The sequence below is a fragment of the Cyrtonyx montezumae genome, unplaced genomic scaffold, assembly GCF_038088225.1.
Source record: "Cyrtonyx montezumae isolate F1298 unplaced genomic scaffold, pur_monq_1.0 scaffold_21, whole genome shotgun sequence".
Classification (NCBI taxonomy): Eukaryota; Metazoa; Chordata; class Aves; order Galliformes; family Odontophoridae; genus Cyrtonyx; species Cyrtonyx montezumae.
The window spans coordinates 1,805,774-1,822,052 of NW_027071948.1; the positions used below are offsets into that span (position 1 = coordinate 1,805,774).

At 41.6% G+C, this 16,279-nt stretch overlaps 1 protein-coding gene across 4 annotated transcripts in view; it reads left to right on the plus strand.

Annotated features, from left to right (window-relative positions):
• Positions 1 to 11,497: 11,497 nt before the first annotated feature.
• Positions 11,498 to 16,279, plus strand: part of GNB1 (G protein subunit beta 1) — a 30,358-nt gene continuing 25,576 nt past the window's right edge. For 2 of the 4 annotated variants that reach the window (XM_065737935.1, XM_065737934.1), the window contains exon 1: positions 11,498 to 11,813. The gene's annotated coding sequence lies outside the window, so the exon portion shown is untranslated. Of the gene's footprint in view, positions 11,814 to 12,377; positions 12,454 to 16,279 lie in introns of those variants that run through there. The other 2 variants (XM_065737937.1, XM_065737936.1) reach the window with 2 other exon arrangements.

Below are 16,279 nucleotides of genomic sequence, written 5' to 3' on the forward strand. Positions count from 1 at the left end.
TAATGGTCAGCTTGCATTTTGTAACTGCCCACAGTGCTGGGCCTAGTCTCTAAAACAAACAAGATGAAAAAGAGTGGTAAAAGCAAATAATTCTGCCCTTCAGTCCCATTTCTACAGAAACGTTAGTGATGACAGTGGGTATTTAGCCATAATACAGATATACCACAATTGCAGAGGAAGAAAAACTATGAAAAACAGACCTGAATCAAGTCAAACTCTAAACTGTCACTGACTTCAAAAGGCTTATTTAAGTTCCTAGATTTTTACTTAAGTTTTGGTGTCCTTTAAAAGCAATTTGCTAGGCTCTAGGCTGAGGGCCCAGGCAGTCTCAGCCTCAAACCAAAACAGGTACAAAAAAAGCAAAAACATCAACTGAAAAACTCACCAACAATCCAAACTGGATTATAACTAAGCTCTGAAAGTGCACGTTAAGTATGCTAGCAGAATGACAATGTAGAAAGTGTGGTGCAATACTAAAGACCCCTGAGCTAGGTCTGTACAAACCAGCACTATCTTGTGGGGTGTGTGTCCGTGTGATGATCCTTGCTAGGATCACAGAGGTAACACAGCTGTGGTAGTGAAGCACTGTAAGCAGTGCTAGGTTAGGTATGGCCATATGCTGACGTTGCTTACAATGCTTTCAGTTCCAAAGTTTGCCCATTGAGCCATCAAAATGGGATCATCAATGGGATGTGTGGCAGTGCTACTAGTGCTTTACAGGGCTTTGTACGGGGTATATATTTCCTAAAGAATACTTTCTGAGAATTACAAAACCAGCACACTGTGTTTGCAGAGTGGAATAAGCTCTACCAAACATAGCTTAGTCCATCCCCAACCCATTTCCAGAGAACAAAGTCGTGCTGGGGAAAAGAACAGTAGCAACACCAGCTTCAGCACCTCTGCTAGCATAGCAGGAACAGACATCAGTGCAGCTGCAGTGCGAGCAGGGGAGAGGTCTGAGCCGACAAGTCATGTGATCCAGGACGCAGGCTGCTCCCAGCAGACACAAGAGGAGGACAGGAAGAGCTACAGCTCTTTACCACCACATTCAGCCCTGCCTGAATCTCTGTTCCTAAGACCTCACCCTAGTTATGCCATTGCCATATATATGCAGGCAGAAGCAAGTACACAGCCTGATTTCAGCTGTTACTCAGGCTAAGCAAGCACAGTATTGAAAATAAACTAATGCAGTCCATATAGATTAAGCAGAACAGTGCCCATAAATCGTATTTGACAGCCTCCTTATGAGATGGATTACTAATGCACAGCCTTCCACAGGACTGGCAGCAAGTCAAAATCTGAAAGCAGGAGAAGAGGACTCACCTCAGTGCCAAATGCAGTCGCCTGTTTTGGGAAGCAGCGAGCACTCAGAATCCATACTGTGTCACCCACCTACTTGTGCCTATGTATGAGCAATGACTGGGCTTCAGCCATATCCAGACACTCACAGCAACAGATTAATAATTAATAAATAGCTGTGTGGTCACTAACAAATGCCAAAGGGTGATACTCTATCTAGATGTACATCTGCTGATGAGTGCACATTAGTGAAGCACGCAGTGCTTTTAGCTTAGACTCCAACATTAATTTTGGCAGAGCAAAAAGGCTTTATTAAAAACACAGAAAGTGTCATTCATAGTTGTTTGCTTACTTATTTGTCATTTGACCTTGTTTGATTTAAATCCTCAATATGGAACTATTAGAGATGCAAAAATTGAAACTGACCAATACAATGAAGCAGTTCAAAATACTGCAGTAAGTTCAGTTAATTAAAAATACAAAAATAATATATGTTGACAATTTCAAATATGTGATGAATACCATATTGATGTGTCAGCGTTTTGTAGTGCTGTTTTCTTGGATTGTTTTTTTGGTTTTTTTTTCAGTTTGAAACCCTCCAGGATTCACTAAAGTCAATGTGGGATTTCACTCTTACAGCTTTGGGTCCATAACCTCAAAATTGGAAACATCAACAATTCTCTAGATTGTTCCATTGCTGTTATATTACCAATGCAAATCCCTCCTGGTACCAGTGTGGTAGAAGATACAGAAGATACAATGGTCTTTATGTTTTATTGAATTAACATAATACACATCAGTAATATAACAGCATAAGTCATCTGAAACACACACAGGAAATATTAGAGCTCTGTTGTGGAGCTCCCGTGTGTATGAACTTTGTCAGCATGTTGCTGACAGTGGAACATAACCTGGTTTCCAGCTGTTGCAGTTTGCAAGTAAAAAAGGTCTCTAATCAAGCATCAAAACTCGGCACACAGCTATCACTTAACAATTGGGGGGCTTATCAATTAACAAGAGGGGGCTTAATTCATTCCATTACGTGTAATTGTCTTTGTATTATAAAAAAACAGACTAGTTATGCTTTCTACCTACTAATACATTAATTCTTAAGACAGAAACTTCCCACTGGCTTCAACACATAGCGATGTATCCATGTGTGACTCCCACAAAATACTGCAGGATTGTATCCCATCCCAGATCTCTACAAACAGATTTCAAATCCCATTCTTAGAATAAGACTTAGAATTTCTTCACCTCTTTCAACGCAAAAAAACACCTCAAAATGCTTTGCAAATGTTGGTGATTTAATCTGCCATTACATAACAGTAATACCATTTTGTATTACTCTGTTCATTCCACATTGATGCATATGAAGCAAAGGAACTAAATAATTCAAAATCAGATTCCATAGGTGAGCCAAGAATAAAACTGACAAGATCAGAGCGTCCAACTCTGGATTTTGAAGCCCACTGCCATCACCCATTTATTTTGTGCTATGTGGGGGAGCTATGAACAAGCCTGTTCTGCAGACAGGATAAACTGTAAATGGGATTTTCTTTAAACAAGATAACTGACTGAGATAGCATACCATGTATTCACAACCCTGGAGGGAGCTGGAGAGTTACAAATATAGCAGAGCTATAGATAGGAAGGAAACTGAGACTTTCTGTAAAGTAAATGAGAACATTCGTAAGCAATAGTACAGAGGAGATAATAAGACAGACCTTTCCATACTATGCACTTCACAAGCACTATGTTGTATATATATAAAACCAAACATCCCTCATCTTTACTTCAAGTACTGTCAAAGGAGTAATTTCTCTAAGAAATATAAGCCATGACTTCAAAATGATATTTTTTTTCTTTAAGGGTTTTCAACACAGTATTCAGCTGATTTGTGGATATGGGGGGAAAGTGGAATGAAAGGAGAGAGCCGTATTACTTCTTTGCATATCATTTTCTTTCAAACGAAGACAAAAAGCTACGCATTTTATTTCTTATCCAGCACTGAATAACAGAAGCTGCCCACCTCACAGGCACTACAACTGCAGTGCATGGCCACCTGTAACAGAATTTACGCTGGTACTACAGATTAAGAGCTTGTATGTTTGGTTGTTTTCACAACCAGATCAAGCATCCAAGAATGCACAGTGAAATAATGGCTCTGTTAAGACAAAGGACACGTCATGTGTTCAAGTAACTCAAAGTCTTCTCTGGGCTCTTGGAATACCATTGCATGGCTTCAGAAAATCAGTCTTTACTAACAAGGCAACTGCTTCCATCAGTTCCCCTGGGTACTGGCCTGAGAGATGTTTCACTTCACGTGTGTTTTGTTTTGTTGCTTGGAAACCTGAATTTTATAAGCACATCTTTCTGTAACAGGTGCTCACAAGAAAGGGTTTTGCAGAATCAGGATCTCTTGGACAACTGGTTTGAGAGCTGGATGTTTCCTATAAGAGAATTCAGAGGTCACAAAGTTTTATTTATAAAACTGCTATAGAAATGCACTCATGTACAAACTAGGTTATTTTTCAGAGACAGAAGAAAGCCAGCCTTTGTTTCAAAATTTCTTTCTTAGTAGCAGCTGAACAGCACAGTAGATTCTGCATTATATCACTTAATTCCTTCCATTTGTTTTAATGCAACTCAATTCTGTAAAGAAGCTTCCCCACTTCATCTCTTACATGATCTTCATGAATTTCTCATACTGATTCTCTGGTCTGGTGAGTGAGGAAATGCAGTGCAATAAGGACATCTCTTGGAATCAGGTGTACATAAAGCCATGTACCCTGGGACCTGATGGCCACTGATTCTTACTGCCTCTCTCCCAACTTGGTATCCTGACCTGCCCATTTTGTATCTTCAGTTCATAAAGCTCTTAGGACCAGTAAGCAGGCAGCCAGGCAAAATTGTCATGCAATCTATAAATAAGCTCTGTACACCTTATATAACATCCACACAGATTTTTCTGGAGCTGCTTCTGAAACAATAAGATTGGCATACATTTTTTATCTTTTACTGAGTGGTTGGGCGGAACTCAGCTGCCAGTTTTGCTTGACAGGGATGATAGAAGCCTACCTACTTCTTCAGTCTGTAATTTGCTCAATTCCAGCATACTTTTCCAAATAAATGCATACTTTTGAAGTACAGGATGTAGCCATTACTGAATCTACTCATTTTATTATCTCTTGCAATTAAATGAATGACTACAGAATTTTCTAAGCATGCCTTATCCCTTTCATGTACCACAGATAGGCTTTGTTTGGCTAAGCCTAGATTCTCCAAAGACAGTGATACAAATCCCTTACTCCAAATATTTTTGTCTTATGAATGCAGTTTTTTGTTTTCTGGAGTCTGTAGCAGCACTGAAGCTTTACTGCAGCTGCAGCAACGAAAAAAAGGTATAGAGCTCTCTAAGAAACAGCACCCTGATCAATAATTCCAGTCTTTGGTAAGCTGCTTCACTGTGACACCTGAGCCCACTTTATGAAACTGCTATGTCAGGGACGGAAGAATGTTCAGCAGGAACCTGACACGTAGCTAGATAAGCAAATTCTTTTTTGCACTTGAAGGTATTTCCCAAAGGCAAACTTCACTGCAGGTCTGACGCATCTGACCTCATGGAAAGTTTAGCAGCTAGGCTGAATTCTCAATGTGGATTCTAAATCCCCAGCATCTCCAGGGTACCAGTTGTTTTTCTGTTAGTTGCCCAGTGAGACAATTATTCCTTTGAGAAAAGTCCCTTTAAAGGGGAAAATACGAGGCTTTAAGCTTTCACTCAAACTGCTTCATCTGCATTAATGCTACTGAAATGTCACTGAAAGGATTATTTATGTAAAGAAAGACACAGGGGTGTACGTTTATGTTGCATGTGTGTTTATATATGTATCTCTACAGACACTGTAGAATCTGATCTTAAGAGAAGGATAACAACGCCCTTCACAGATATTTTAGCTGTGGGAGAGGGATCCATACAGGAAAACAAAATTTCACTTATTTGCTTGTTAATATCTGTGCATTTACTAAGACCCACCTCACTTCCGAATGGCCTATGTTTGGTATATGACAAAAGATTTTGGAAAAAATGTTTTCTTATATCCTAAATGTAACTATTTTATTTTCTATATTCTCCCTTGTTCCTAGCAATGTTTGCTGTGTTTCAAACCAGTGGGACACCAGCTATGTTTATTTCATGCTATTAAGGGATTCCATCATACTGAAAAATATAAAAATATCCATCTGCCCAGGTAGGGCAGCTCTGCAGCCCTTCTGACATGTTCCAGCACCAAAGGCCTTATAAGAAACTGAGCTATGGCTTGCTAAGCTTTAAGATAATAAAGGGGGCAAAAAAACAAACTAATAATTCACATTTGAACATGAATGAAAAGCAGAACTAGAACAAGCACAAAAATACCCCACCCTGTCCCTCTGGCTCTCTCCAAATGGGTTTGTTCAAACAGGAAGGGGCTGGGGAAGGAGACAGGGAGAGAGAGAAGAAAGGAATCTGGAAGCATACAATTGGGCTGGGACCAACTTTGGGACACACATATATGTTTCAAGGTTGGAAGCTGAATGCAGAGGGAAATTCCGAACAGAGCTTATACTCCCAGATGACAAACTCTGTTACTTTGTAGAACAAGTATAAATATAGATTACAAAATTACATCTTTGGATCACGCTGTACGATTGTATCACAGTATAAAATTATGGCACTGGCTGCGAGGAATACTAGATCCAGGTTCAAGCAGCACTATCATTCTCACTTCTTACTGCTGTGTAGTGAGGCTAAGTGATTTTATATGGATATGCATGAGTTTCCTAGGCCTAGAACAAGAGCAGTGACATATTTTGGCCTTAGGAAATGCTTGAAGACATGCTAAGGATAACAATCACATCCAGGAAGTAGGCAATAATTTTTTATGGTTCTTGAAGTCAGAGATGCATAAAGCATTGACCTTAATTGGGTCACAAGGCAGCAGGAACTGAACATAGTTTTCCACTGGAAATAAAACTGCCTCAACCAGAATTAGTGAGAAAACAAAAAATATATATAATGCCTTTTTGGACGTATGTTCATGAGTGCATACTGCCTCATGTAGCTTAATCCATCTCTGTCAAGAACTGGAATATACTGTTGATATTGATGTGCTTACTACATTCACAACAATGTACATGCACGTGGATGGAGTGGAATGCAATCTACAGGAAGAGTGTGGGCCTTCTCAGCTGTTCTCCTCAGCCTATAGACATGGATTCCCCCCTCCTCCCTAAGGATTTCAGTGTGAATGCAAACACTGTATAAGCTTCATCTCGTTTTGGTGGAAAGTCACTGAGAACTTCAAATAAAATCAAGTATTTCAATGCATTTCTGCTTTTTTGTTTTTGTTTTGTTTTGTTTTTTAGAATGTACACAACTCTGCCTGTTAGAAATCAAAGGATACAAATGCAGGCAAAATGCTCTGGAATGGGAGATAGTGTGATTCTGGAATATGAAGTACTTTTCTGAGTTATTCTGGGTAAATCCATTAGAAACACTCACCTAGGAAGTCACCAATGGAGAAGTAGGCTAAAAATATCTATATTTACCACATCTCAAGTATTTTTATATCCTCTGAGGTGCTCTGTAATTTTGATAGGTGCTGAGTTTTGACCCTTCTCTGGAAAGTATAAATTATACCTGATGGGTGTTGGTTGTACTTCCAGAGTCCAGAAGTGTCTGAAGTTTTAAGCATCACACAGTACATTTACTCACACAATATGTACATTCTGATTACAATAATGCAATAACAACTCCACTTTAATGCAAAAATGAGTTAAATTCTAAGAAATTCCTAAAACTTCTGACAAAACATTCAGTAAAACATGAATATAATCCATTTCTAAACAGTATGCAAGGCAATTTCCCTTGCAAGTAAAACTTGTACTTCATTAATACTTTGGGGACCAAGTTACATCCTTGCTCTTCTTGTTTAACAAGAACATCTTCTCTCAGGACTATGTGATATCTGTCCTTCTGTCTTTCCACTTTTGGACAAGATTTCTTATTGCTGAAGTGTAAGGAAAACAACTGCTTTCTCTTTGCATTGATCAAGATCCCAGATGGATGCTTCCAAACATACTGCATCATGGCATTATTAAATCAGTAACTTAACCATTTCTTAACATTGCAGTCAGGCTTTACAAGGCAAATCACTTTACAAGTGGATTTGACTAGCAAAGGGGAAAAAAAAACTTACTTTAAGATGAAGTTTCCACATCTTTCAAAGGACATCACACAGCATGGCTACTTGTCGTGTGATCTACTGAACTCAGAAACTCTGCTGTACCTTCCAGCTCCTTTTTTCTAATTCTTTAGTGTGAAAGGTAGAGCTGTACATTTGACAGAAAGTGTAGCTGAGACTCCTGAAGCACTTCATTACAATATAATATACATAATCTGTCCAGGCCACATATTCAATCAAAGTTATTACCTCTGCAGCAGAGATGTCTGAGTCGGACACACGGCAGTCTGGACCGTCGAGTTTAATGGTGCCACATCCTGCAGACATAAGACAGAGTTTTACAGATCTGATGACTGTAATACAGGTGGGAAAAGAACAGCATGTAAGAAACATTCCAGGACTCCCATTCCCAGGAAGTACTCTACCCTTCTTAAGCACTGCAAGACCATCTTAGATCAAGGAAGAAAAATGGCAGGTTTTTACAGTCATGATTCTTAAGTCTGCATTTCACAGATGCTTTAAAGCCTCTCAGTAACCTGCATTTCTATCAGTTGATAGTAGTTACATACAGGTAAGAGTGAAGGCACAGCTTCGAGGCTGAAAGCAAGAAAGCAGGTTTGATGTGTTTTCAATCACTGGATCTCTTTAGGCAGATGTCTTGTAAATTAAGAGTAGATAAAAGTATAAAACTGTAGTATGATTGTTCTCCATTTGGAAGTTTCACAGTAATATATACTGAGATGAACACTTTAACAACTACCTCTTTAATGGTCTACAAATGACCTGAAACAACAATTTTTCACAGCTTCACCAGCATGCTATAGTGTGTTGAAACACACAGGTTTAGAATGACAGAGCAGCCTGCAAAAACAGGTGTTCTGGTGACACACTTGAGCTAGTTTTGCCATCATGTTTGAAACAACTGAAAAAAACCACACAAAACAGAGAATGTTTCTAAAGACTTATCTGATTTGGCAGGCTCTCCATAAAGGGGTTAATATAAAAATGATTGGGAAAAAGGTACAAGACATTTTGCAACTGAGAACTATGGGGCAACCTGCTTACAGGAGAAGGTTTTCTTTAGTTCTAAATGAAGCTTCTTAAGGAAAACAATTATATTTGCTTCAGCTGGCTTAGACCTAGCATGTATGGAAGCTCCTGTGAGAAGTCTCACTATTTTGTGAACTTATCAGTTACATTTCCCATCTATTTTGGATATTTTAATTTGCTTGAGATATACTAGCTATTTCAAACTGTATTCATTAAGAAACATTTCTTTTGGCCAATGACATATATTTGGTCTTCAATGTATTACCAGCTATTTTTTTAGCTAATTTTTAGCTACATTTTTTTCTTTTTAGAAGTAAAAAAACACTCCTCGTAGCTTAAATAATACAGAAATTCACACATTCAATAATATTGATAAGTATATGATTCAAAATGAAAAAAAGGTTTTAAATACAACGCATACATAGTAGTATCCAGGACAAGAATATTTGAAGACAACAGAACGAAACACTGTGGTGCGCACAGTGATGAGCTTCTCTTCTAGAACATTAAAATGAAGAACTGATTGGTCCAGTGAGATTTACAGAAAAAAACCCAACCTTGTGTCAAACAACCCTCCACTCTGTAAATAAGCATTTCCAATCTTCATAAGCTCTCTTCAGATCAATAGCAGAACTGTGTTATCAAACAAATTTTTCATGAAGATGAGGCATACTTAAATCACTGGATCAGAAACAGGAACTACTGCAATAGCTGAGTTGTTACAAAAGAATAGGTGTGGTGAAAGAATGAGTTGTCACTCAGCATGCAGAATCCCATTTGGCCTGTCACAATTCCTTACCCAAATTGAACAGATTTAAAGAGTTGGCACAGTACAAACCTGGGGACAAGAGACTCCATTTAGCTCTCATGTAACAGAGAATGCATAAAAAGTGTAATGCAAAAATCACTAGATTTCTAGCATAGCATAAGATCAGAATATGTATTTTAATTTATTAAGGGAAAAGGATCAGGCACTCCAATTGTGCTGTTACTAAAAGCATGTCAGAGAATTATAAAGAAAAAAACTTGTATTTGTATAAAGTGTGTGCAATGGGACAAAATGCATTATTTTATTACGTTATAATTAATAACATTTCCATGCCACTAGTCTTAAAGACAGAAAATGCAATTTACTCTTCAGTATGAACTTCAGAACTCCCTTTTTGCTCATTACACATTTCTTCTGGATCATCCAGTGTTACCTGAAATTCCCACAAAATCTTCTAGGATGTATGAATCTTTCTTGATAAAACAAAGCCTTTTTCAAAAATCCCTTATGTATTATCCTTTTTTTTTTTTTTTTACTTAAATATTGCAGGACTGTGTACTGTTTTTGAAAATCTCTGGAATACTTAGAGAGCATCTGTAACTTCTTGTTTCATAAGCAGTTAAATCCGGTTTTGCATTCTGCAAAATATGGATTAATCTCTATCCAATCTCAAGAACATTTCTGCACATAAAACCTATGGAACCTCTCCTCTGGTCATGATGTGCACACATGCGTATTTCTTTGTGTGGATGGATTAGAAGTTATATCCCTGTGGTTACAGAAAAGCATCAATCTGAGGCTATAGTTGAAGAGCCCTTTATTCTAATTTCAGTCAATTTCTTCTTTCATTATTTGTAGATTTCAAGGCAAAGAACTAAAGCCTTTGCTCAGCACTTGGCATATTCAAGAACAAACATTTGATTATTATAAAACAAAGGCTTAACCACACCAGGATCTAACAGTTATTCGTAACAGACACCCTGAATAATAGCTCACCCACTTCCCTACGGTTTAATTGACAAACCTATGGTTTCTCTCACTAATTACAGGTAACCACACCCGCCCTCCATAGAAACACGATGGCAAGTAGCCGTTTAAATCTGCTCAGGTAGCAAGATTGTCTCCTCACTGTCCGACTTAGCAAAGTATAAACAAATAGGGGGAAAAAAACAGATTTAGATGTGCTGATAGAAAAAAAAAAAGATGCAATGTGTACTTACTTTCCATCAATAAGTAATGAAGTTTTAATATGTGAGTGCTGTTGTGATTCCATCTTGTGAACATCTCTCCTGCCTAGGCTGGGGGAAGTCTGGTCTGTAAAACAGAAATCGGATTTTTTTGTTGTTTTATTTTTACTTGCTCTTGACCTACAGAGAGATGGGTGTAGGAAGAACGTGAAAATAAGGGGAAAATATGGGAAAAAAAAATATCTGAGAATTCTGGCCACGCAAAAAAACCTTTGATATATGAATTTATAGATAATAACGATCATAATAAAAAAAGAAATAGGAAGTTGCAAGCTGTGTTGTACCACATTCTGAAATCTCTCAGGGAAATACTGTGACACAACGAGGGTTTACTGCTCCCCAGGCACCGCGTCAAGGCCCCATCCCTGCATCACGCCTAACAGCCAACACTCCTCACATGTAACGCGCCTTTAACCGAAGTAAAACACAATCTGCCGCTCCTCCACACCCTGCTCTCTCCCTTTAGAAGAAAAAACGGCGTCGTTTTCGCTGCGTTTTCCCGCTGCTCGCAGCCTCAGGCCGGCTCTGATCGCGGGGCCGTGAGGGGCGGTCTGGGCGCGGCAGCATGGCGCGGCGGGGCAGAACGCGAAACCCGCCCGCGCCCTTTGTTCGCGCTGTGGGGAGGAACCAGAGCGAGGCGGAGGCCGGCTGTTATTCGAGTCTCCCCTTCCTGCCAGCTGAGCCTGAGCGGGGTTGGCTGCCTCAGGGCTATCTGAGCGAGCTCTGCCGGGCCGAGCGCGGCCCCGGGCGGGACGCCGTCGAGGCAGCCAGGCCTGAGGCGCAGAGCTTCGCCCGTGGGGGGGAACGGAACGGAACGGAGCAGAGCGGAGCGGAGCGGAGCGAGGCGGGGCCGGGGGCCGGCAGAGGGGCGGAGCGGGGAGCCGAGCCGAGCCGGGGTTTCCCGGGCGGGCAGTCACGGGCGGGGCGGAGGGGGGGGAGGTGAACCGCGCCCAGGCTCTCGCTTCCCGATGGCTGCGGGGAGCTGAGCGGGGCCCGAGTGTACGAGGAGGAGCCGAGAGCCGCTGGCACCCCCGCCCCGCTCCGTCGCCGCTCGCTCCTTCCGACTCCACGCCCCGGCCCGAGCCGCTGCCTCAGGAGCACAGCGCGGGCGGTTCCCCCTCCCCTCCACCGCCCCTTCCCCTCCTCAGGCCGGCGGGGACGCGGGCAGGAGCCGCGGGCGTCGGCCGGAGCGGCCCTGTTGATGAGCAGCGGCCGGAAGGGCAGGTAACCGTCTGAGGGGGCGGCGGGCGGGGCGGCACGGCCGCACGAAAGCCTTCGGATGTCCTCTCGCCGCCGCCGGGCTCGCCGAGCCCCCCGTCCTCAGCGCGGCCCCACCCTGAGGCCATCTTCCCTCGGCGCTCCCCTCCATCCCTGGTTCCTTCTTCCTCTGCGCCCTTCCACCCCGCTCCCCTCCCCCCGTTCTTCCCCATTGCTGCCGCACTTCTCGTTTCCCTCCTTCCTCCCTTTTTCCGCCGCTCTCTCGCGCCGTCTCCTCAGCCCTGGGTATGGCGGGGGGAAACGAGCCCCTCTCCCCCGCGCCCCCCCAGCGCCGTTTCAGCCTCCCCTAAAAAAGAAGCGTGTTTGGAGCCGGGAGAAGAGGAGGAGGAGGAGGGGGGAAAAAAAAAAGGTGGGGGTGGGACCGCTGCTCTCCCGAAGGCTGAAGGCGAAAAGGGAGGGGACCTTGGATTTTGCGGGGTTCCATTTTTGATGGTCCTTAGGGCCGTGTGTCGGAGGGGCTGGGGGGTGCGGGCGGTTGTGCTTCCAGAGGGATCGAACCGCAGGGAGGAACGCGGGGAGAGGGGCTGAAGAAAAAGGAGCTGTGCCGTGGCTGCTGTAATGGTGGAAAGCTGACGGAGAGAGGAGGGTGAGGCACACGCGGGGTGAGACGGCTCCAGCCCCCCCCTGCCTGCGTGTGGGGTCCTGGGGGGAGGGGGGGACGGGCAGAAAACGTTTTGTTCCCGTTAAAATGGGAGCGAGGATGCGTTTCGCTGGCACATCCTCGTTCCCCTCATGGCTCTGCATATCGCTGTGCCCGTAGCAGCCGTCAGGAAGATCATGGAGGGTGTTTCCTGCAGGAGGAAAAAGGAGCTTTTTCTCCTTGAAGATGTTAAGAATACCGTTTCTGCTCCCGGTTTATTATTGAGAAGGTTTTGAATCTGATTTATATTATTTTTTTAAAACCCATAGAATGGGGTTTTCAAAGGGGAGGATTGTTATTTCTGCAGCATTGTGTTCGATTCTCTTAATTGTGTGAAGTATACCAAAAGAGCTGTTTCAATTAAAGAAATAATCTCGTCCAGAAGGAAATCAGAATGATACATAAGGTGTCAATTTATTATTCCTGATGGTGATCTGAAATATTAACGAATGTGTTGTTTCATATTATACTCTAACAAAGTCATAGGTAGGACTGGTTTAAAATAAGGCATCCTTGTGCCACGTTATTATGCATTGTCCCCACAGCAGAAAATGGGAGGAAAGGATTGAATGTAAGGGGTCCTGGGGACAGCTCTGGGGAATTGGTGGCTCGACTTGGAGAGGCGATTGAAAACTGAGAAATTAAAGGTTTTATTGCCCTTAATCGTGAGACTTAACCTGTATTTTAAGCTGATCTGACAACCACAAGGATGTGAGCATCGAGACAGAACGCTGTCGGTGTGTGTGAAACGCATGCAGAAAACGCAGACGAACTTCAGCTCTAAATTTGTTTGAAATGTGGCATTTTGAGGGACTTTTCCACCCTGTGTGCTTTAGGAAAGGAGAAAGAGAAGGGGCGATAATAGTGTGGCTGTTTTGGTGGCTGCAGATTAACCAGGGTGTGTGTTTGATTTTCTTTTCGCTGTGAATGAATGGATCTTTCTGTGCCTGGGCCCAGTAGCTGCAACAAGATGGCGTTTGCAGCAAGGCAGCTCTCATTTTTCAACTCCTCCTCACCACAGCTTGGCCAAACTCGATCTTATTTCGTAATTGTATTTCGATTTACTTTCTTGTTCGGTTTGCTTGCTTCTTTTTTTGGGGGGTGGGGGTAGGAGGAGCTTTTGGACGATTATTGCAAGAAATTGGTGGGTTGTTTTTTTTCTTTTTTTCATTTTTGTGAGCGTTTCCAGATAGGAACTATAGGTGGGAGGAGTAAATAGTTCTAGTGAAATGTTCACATCGGCTGTTCCTGGACAAAGGGGTGACACAATTTTGAGGTTTTTTGTTCTTCAGTCTTCTTTTTTTTTTTTAACCTTGTAGTGCCTGCTTAATACCGTCAAAATATTCTTTGTTTTTCTTAAGCCTGTTGCTGAAAAACACTATTTTAAACTTAGAAGATGGGTATACAGAGGCTTTCCTGCCAGGGCAGTGTGCTGCTCGTGTTTCCCTGCTGACCAGGTAACGTCCAGGTCTCCTGCAGGCGGTTCCCTTCACCAAACAGAAGTCTCCCATCTCATTCAGAGTGCTCATGGCGGGTGGAGGCTTTTTAGGCTGCTTTTGACCCAAAATTGTTGCCATACTTCTGTATGCATGGTCTTATTTTTGTAGGGTAGGAGTAAGAAAGGCTTTAGGGATATTAAAACGCTTCTGTGTCTCTTGAGATACTGTGTTATAAGATTATATTATATAGAGTTATGTGGAAGTCTGGTTTTGAATTTTTTTAAAGGACTTTCAGTTGATGATTTGGATGAAATTTCAGTACACTTCCAAGCTTCTTAGGTTCCTTCCTACAGAAGGAAGGAGAAGGCCCGTTTTGCAGCTGGGGGTTGTGTGGTTGGTTCGTTTTTGGTGATGTTTTTTTGGGGTGGGCGAATAATAAAAGCTGAAATCATCCAAATGCATGTTGCTCCTGTGGTGTGTCAGGAATAAAATTTTAAGAATACTTTCCAATAAACTGATAATTCCATCACTTAGTACTTCTAGCATGCTGGTGTACTTGCAATTAACAGTTTGGGATTTTTTTTCTTGGTAGTAGTACTTTGGACTTCAGTATGGGATCAGAAAGGAGCAGAGAGAAGTGAGATGCTGTATTAGGATGAATTGCAAGTATCCATGTCTGGTCCTTGTACGTAGCAAGCATCCTGTTGTGACATTTTTGGCAATGTGTAAATCCAGAATTCCCAGTAAATCCTAGAAGAGCATCTCCTTACCCCTGGAAATCTGAAAACATTGTATTTAGGCTTAATGAGAATTTCTCTTTGTGTGTAAGTAACAAATACAATTTAGTATTATGTTAATGGAGAAGTGATGTGGAACTTTATACAGCTGTATACTTAATTTCAACAAAGAATGAGCATTCTGCAGCTATAAAATCTTTAAACTGAAACAATTAAAACTAATATATTGAGAATAAGAGAAATTTTGAATTAATGCAATTAATTTTGAGATCATTTAATAGTAGTAGCTGTATATACCTCTTAGGCTGTTAGGATGCTTTCTCTTGAAATGAAGCAAGGTGATGTCAGCTGCAGTACGTCATACCAGGAAGTCCTGGTACTTGGAGGCTTCGGTTTGGTCATGTGGGAAACAACTTCGTGTTAACTGTTTCTTCTTAGGAGTTGTGGTTTCTCAATCACAGTGTGAAATGAGATGCAGCTTGTATGGAACTTGTGCTGCTTTTGCAGGTTCTTATGCCTATTGCTTTAGGTAGGAATACTAAGGATTGGATTTCTTTAGTTCTCTAGTTGCTATGGTAGAAAAGTGGAGCTCCTTGCTCCCTGGGAGAGTGGCAGTAGATTTGTCTTCTGTATGTCAGGCTTGGCTCGTGTTTTAGTCACTGAATTGGATTAAATTCTTACTGTCCGTGGATTTTGGCTCTCAGCATTAGTGGATTGGTAATTGATATTCTCAATTTTAATATCCAGTTTTGGCCATATGGCGTGCCGTATTGTTTCAAGAAGTCCATTTAGCGCCGGTTTGTTACTAGTAAGTTGAAAAGAGAAATCCTGCTTTCAAGTGGTTGAATTATGCTTTGGCAAATCTTCTTTGGAGTCTCTAATGCCTATGTTCGTGCCAGTATGTAGGATATTTTTTTACAGTGTTACACTGCTTGTGTTGGGACAAATATCTGTAACCTTGAATGAGATTTTAAATGTTCAACATATGTTTGAAGGTAAGATGGAATTTTTTAAGGCAATCTCTTGATTGCTCCAAGTGCCATCTCAAAGTGAAAAGAATGCATTGTGCATTCAAAATGGCTTTTTTTACCGATAATGTTGGAATAATGGAAGGTCACCATAAAAAAACAAAAATACCCCCAAGCCCCTATGTTTCTGTGTAACATAAAATCTCAACTTATTGTTTCTTCCCGTGGTGTCTTGTATGCTAGGGATTTGTGTGCCTGGATTGGTTTTTCACCGAATAGAAACGTATGCAGAATCCATAGACACCTGAGCCAACTGGTAGGTCAGCAGAATGTTAAGAGGTTTTTAAAGCACTGAGCTGACTACTAGCAGCACCTTTAGTGGGGGTGCCCAAATCGTTGTGAGTTACTGAGAAAGGCTTCTTAGGACAAAAATGTCAATGTTCCAGGATGGGTTTTCTAGCAGAATATTGTGTTCTTAGTGAAGCACTAGAAGACTTTAACCATCTCTGTGATGCTTAGGCCTTCTGAGGAAATTCCACTTTCTGAAAAATATTTTGAAGGGAACTTTAAGATCAGTTATTTTATTGATCTGTTTTCTTAACAGTCGGGCAATTAAGTTCTGTTTTTT